This window comes from Lepidothrix coronata, unplaced genomic scaffold, assembly GCF_001604755.1.
Source record: "Lepidothrix coronata isolate B3197 unplaced genomic scaffold, Lepidothrix_coronata-1.0 Scaffold81, whole genome shotgun sequence".
NCBI lineage: Eukaryota > Metazoa > Chordata > Aves > Passeriformes > Pipridae > Lepidothrix > Lepidothrix coronata.
Genome location: NW_016690261.1, coordinates 668,460 through 674,716, shown reverse-complemented (window position 1 = coordinate 674,716; position 6,257 = coordinate 668,460).

The following is a 6,257-nucleotide window of genomic DNA, read 5'->3' as shown; positions in this document are numbered from 1 at the left end:
ATGCATGTCAAAAGCCAATATTGTGCTTCTGAGACATAAAAATGTTGACTAAATTTCTCAAAAATAAACGTGTCATATGATTTAAATGCCTACAAGTCAAAGTTCTTAAAAAGAATTGCTATGAAAATGTTTTCTATAAAAGTTCAGACTTAACTTTTGTTTTTAATAGACTTCAATATACAAAAATTATTCATTATCTTTAGAATACCCTTTAAAATGATGCATGACACTCTATATATGTTAACATTGAAGTGTATTAGAAGGTGATTAGTCTGGAGCAGTTGGCTCATAAAGAAGAATGAATGCAGTTATTAGAAAAGTAATATCTCCTGTAGAAGATCAGATTGTAATTTTATTAGAATTATTTTCACTTTTCGTAGAAATATGTTCACAGGTTATGTGAGATGCTAAAATGTTCTGAGTGAAACTGTAATGAATATTTTTTCTTTCAGTTTCCAATTAGAAATATGAGATATTTAAACTCTTGAAGATATAAATGCATTATGTGGAGGGTTTTTTTCCCCTTTTAATCTGTTTCTATGAGTAAAATGCATAATAGGTGAGCGCCATTGAATTAATTACCAATTATTATTCACAGAAAGTTCTCATTTATTTTAAAATTTCAGAGGTACTGGTAGGTGGTTGATCTATGAATGTCCTGGCTGTTGAGCTCCTGCTGAGAAAAGGTCAGTGCCATTCATCGTGTCATTTTTCTTTTCTGCTGCTTTTGCTTCTTTTTCTTTGGTCAGCAATTCTATACTATGATAATTATTTTCTTACTCCAGACTGTTTGCTGGACTTTGGCCCTAAATTGTTTGACTTGTGTATTATGAATAAGCATTAGATCACAAATTTCAGTAGAACAAATACAAAGAAGTTCTAGGAAGTCCAAGGGTTAAATATGGAGAACAGGGCTAATGCTTAATCAATAGTCCCTGTACCACTTGACTGACATTAAAGGTCTGTGTTTGTGCTAAAACAAGCAGAAATCAAGACAAGTTTTTAGGCTTAGACAAGATCTATAGATCAGTGGTCTTTGCAAGCAGGAACACCACCATTTTTGATGGGCCACAGTGCTACTATATGTTCAGAAATAACAAACATTTCAAACTTTTGTACATTTATTTTATGATACTAAGAAAGACGTTCTTGATCTGCTAGCACCCTAGAATTCAATAAAGAACGGAGTATGGTTACTCAATTAGAAGGAAATTCAAGAAAATAAACCAAGAAAAATTTGGCATAAATGTTATGAAAGAAGCATCTTTAGATGAACACCTGGGGGACCACAGTGTGGTCAGAGTTTTTTTTTAATTGTGTTTCACATTGAAAAACCTTGCTTTCTGCCCAGTCCTCTAGCATACATCAAAATCAGCTTTAGCCCATGGTCCATGGTTTAAGATCCTCATTTTACTTTTCCCATTATCTCTAACAGGAAATGTAGTTCCTACATACAGCTATTGCTATTTAATGGAGGCAAAGGTGAATCATTCCAAGAAATTCTGCGATTTTAGTAGCAAGGGAAATGATTCGTGATTAACATTTGTCCTGATTAAATTATCCATTTAGAGCTCATTGTAATTTCTATACGAAACTAAAGAAAGATTATTTTTTTCTGCCCAAATTATGACTGGATGGGTACATAATGGTACTGATAATTCTTTTGCACAACAGCCTAATGACTGAAAAAGTCATGTAGGATGTACATATAATAAAATACAAAATATAGTATTAATAGATTTTATAATATATATGCTTCTGTATACATAAATACAGTATTTAAATGTTATATAATAAAACTCAACACTTTCTTGTCACGAGCAGTGGGTGGAAAATAGAGGTTCTGGTCATATATTAGAAAAACTAAAGTTGAATTTTTATGTGAAAGCATATTCATTCAAAATGAAGTGTTTAATGTGGATTCATAGTGCATTGGCAACTCACAACTAACAAAAGACAACTGAACTGGAAAGTAATAAAAATCAAATATTTTATTGTAGTGAAGGAGAACAGAATGAAAAATAAAATCTACGAAAATTTTTGAAAGGAAGAACAAAAGTTGATGTTGGAAAAGTGGTATAAGTCATGTGATGCTTGGAGACTACACAGGTGTCATAGAATTACACTGGCCAAATTTTCAGGCCATAGCAGTTTTTATGTCTTGAAGATGTTTTTCTGTTTTATAAAGACTTTCAGGGTTACACCTACAACCCTGTTTTTCAACTTGTAGTCTTAATATGTCATATCTTTTACTCTGGTCTTAAGTTACTTTAGTTTTAAAAAAAGATTATTAGAAGCTATGGAGTGGCCTTTCCAATGCAATCTGCTTTTTACAGAGAATAGAATTTCAGACCCTTCAGAAGTATCTTTCAAATATATCCAATCATATCCACCATATTGAATAGTTTTCTGAGGTACTCAATTTTGCTTTTTTTTAAGTTCACTCCTGAATCATTTTTCAGGGTTAAACCTAATTATGACCTAAGCCTTGTCAAAGGAGAAATGTCTGTTTCAGTCATTTTCTTCTGAAGGAATCCAATGAAGACAGGCAAACAACAATTTATTGATAACAGGTCATAAGAAGTGATAATTTGCTAATGATAGCGCACTCACAAAAATCTCTCTGTCTCATTTCTTGACTGCTCTACAGAATTAAAACTAGTGGGAAGAGCCTTCTCATTCAGATGCTACCTACATTTCTAATAATTTTCATTTTAAATTGAATGTAGAAATTACTTTGTCTTCAAGTAATAGTTTCAGGTCTGTAATTTTAAACACAATAATATTCTTCAGGTAGAAGCTAAGACAGATGGATATGAGAGTAGAGCACATGTAACATGAAATTTTGGTCCTTTCTAAGGAAAAACAATAAATAATGAGAAACAGTGAGGTTTCTCAAGATTTTACTATTTTTTTAAATGCTACAAAATTGTCTTCCAGATTCCAAGTATGTTTCCATGAAGATTTATGAATCTCTCAGCAGATATGAGAGGAAACTACTGAAAGATGCAAACATTAAGTTTGCAAGAGCTGTTGTTGTAACAATATACTATAGTTTTGCTATTTAGAATGGGTAATGCTAATGGAAATTTGCTGTAATGGCTGGCAAATGTGAATTATTTTGTTGCACTTATTTCAGAAGGTGATGTTTTCCCCTAGTTTATTGACCTGGACAACAGTTCTAACTATCATGATTTATAGACTTGTTACAATTACACTAAAAAAAGCATCTGCATTTAAAAGAAAAAAAGCTATAATACAATTTTTTTTCAAAATATGTGGAAGTTATTGATATGATTCAGATTAATTTATGGGAATTTTTAGTATGCACTAAATTTAATGAAAACATTACTATTAACTAGAAGAAATCAATATGTATATGAGTTTGGGTATGGGTCCTTGTCAATAAGCAATTGTTCAATTATAACTGATAAATGAAGCAAAAAAAATACTGAATGATAATGAAGATGATGATACTAATAATAAGAAATAAAAATATTTCATAATAAATGAAGAAGTCTCTTAGATGTTTTCATAGAGAATTGTTCAAAGAAATGTAGAGGAAGTAGCTAACATGCACATTTTCTGGAATAAAAATTGAATACTTTCCTTCTGCATTTATAGAAGATAAGTTATAACTGTGATTTCTTTTTTATATTTGAATATTAAAACAAATTAAAACAAAATAGTATAAGTATACACATATATAAAAAAAATATGATGAAAGAATTTAAAGACAAAATAGTGTTTTTCAATAATTTTAAGAGCATTTAATTTAGTTGGGAAGATGTACCTTATTCTTGATTAGTATATGTGAAGAGCTTAATTCATTTGCCCATAAGTAGCATGATTTAAGGAGACACAAGGTGTCTAGATACGGGTTTGGCAGGTACTGTACAGTACCTGTGGAAGATTCTCACCACTCTGAAACTACAAAAGTCCAGATCTGACATCACTGGAATCCCAAATGATGTCAGATGCCTATGCATGAGAAATTTATACAAGCTCATGGGGTCTAATGCTCTTTTAATTATACTGCCAAGCTACAGGTAGCCCTTTTAGACATTCACCAGAACTGCAATGCATGACATAAGACCTGGCAGACAACTGCTTCCTTCTGGAGAGATAGCTGGAGTGTGAGTCCGACACTTTAAATGTTAAAGACCCATATTTAGCATGACTGATCTGACCTCCAAATGTAAAACATATTTAATCAAGAACAATGTCTTATGTTGACCATTTATCAATATTAACAGTGGGCTTAGATGTCTAAATGGAGATTTCTCATAGTATTTTTAAAACATCAGGATATCCTACATGATCACTATCTGCCTCCTCAGATGAGCACAGATCTACCAGTATATCTGAATATCACATATGTATCAAGTAATTTGAAATGAGCATTTCCTCACCACCCGTGATAGCCTGCTGATGGGGGTGAGAGGTTACCAGACAGAGGCCACATGAGACTTCTTGCTGCCTCAGCCAGGGGGAAGAGGTGACATGACGTGTCATGTCATGGTTCTGTTCCGCCATTGTGCAAGATCCAACAACCTTTGTAAACAAAACTTTCAATATCCCTTCCTTACATATGAAGTGGCTGCCCCCAGGGGTTTATGATGGCAGCAACAGGGTGTTTGACTACAGTCNTTCTCCCAAAAGTATAAGTTTGTCATTTGGAATCCTCCATGGAAGAGGATAAGTTTACCATCCCACCTTGCAGACAAATTGTTGGGCTTCCTTCTCTCCTCCCCTAAAAAGGGATGCCTCTTTGGTAAGATTTGTGCCTTCAATTGTGTAGAAGAATACCCCAGTGAAATTAAGCTTAAGTGATGGTAAAATTAACCTTAAGTGATGGTAAAATTAACCTTAAGTGATGGTAAAATTAAGCTTAAGTGATTGTAAAATGAAGCTCAATGAATTACAAATTGGTTGTTCTTTTTTTTTTTTCTTTTAATATTTAGCGCTAATGCCCTATGTACATTTATCGGCAGCAATTCTGAAACTGTGTTTCTGTTGTTTCAATAAACTGCACTATTCAAGAGTCTGTGATTGTGAAAAATCTTATTGAATGCAATCAGACTTAGAGTGCCCAATTGGTTATAATCAGAAACTAAGCCCAGACACACTCCATCCCTCTGATCTCTGAGGACCAGCTGGAACAAAATGGGGTGTATTTTCTGCCAAATTTCTATACTCTTAATGCAACAGAGTGTTGTCATAAGCTATGACTGTATTAGCATAAAAGTATTACTGCATTTTTTAAGATTGGTAGGGAGACTACAATCTAAAGTTTGCCAAAGTGGTTTGCCACAATTTGCAAGTTCCAAATTCAAGCATTGGATCCCCATCTTAAAGTGGTCTCCAAAATAAAGTTCAGATTTTATCACAATTGGTGAAAGCAAATCCAGGTTCTGAAGAAATGAAGCTTTTCAGAATCTGTTTATGGCTATGGAATAATATACATTTATTGAAAGATATAAATTATTTTCTTTAATTATTAGGAAAAAAAACAACCAAACACTAAATTCCCCTCTTATGTACTTTGATAAGGTCTATGATTTTAAGAGAAAATAGCAATGAAATAAAAGAAGTTAGAAAAACAAAACTTACTCTGCTTTCTTAGAATACAGTTGTAGGACCAGGTCTAGAGACACTAGTCTTATGGTTTTCATCCTTTAATTGTTTTTAGTAAATTTTAAACCATCTTTAATAGTTTTTGTTCTGTAGAACTAATGTGGTAAATACGAATACTTGCTCTAACTGTGTAAACATAGATGTCAGAAAATACGAGATACCTTTTTTTTACACGACTTCTTATACACTGAAGGACTGTCTTGCAATAAAACAGAAATTCAGGCACAACAAGTTACTTTATTGTGTAAAATACATATCCTTCAACAATTTCATTAAATACTTGATTTGACAGTTCACTCTTTGCAAATAACATCATTGCTAGGTTTTTCTTACTTGATTTTATCGTTGAAAAGAGTAGGTTCATTTATAACATATAGCTTAGCACAGAAAAGTATTATGGTAATAAAAGACCCATTTAAAGCATAGCAATGCCTGGCTGATATATCCACTGAAGTAATCTATGACAATTAAGTGTTGAATGAGGACATTTCTGTTGAATTTCTGATATGAATAATAATAGATCTGGCAATACTTTTATCAGTGGCATAGAAGCAAATATAAAATCCTTGCTGACAAAATATGCAGATAGCACTAAGACTGACAGAGTGGAAAACCATGAA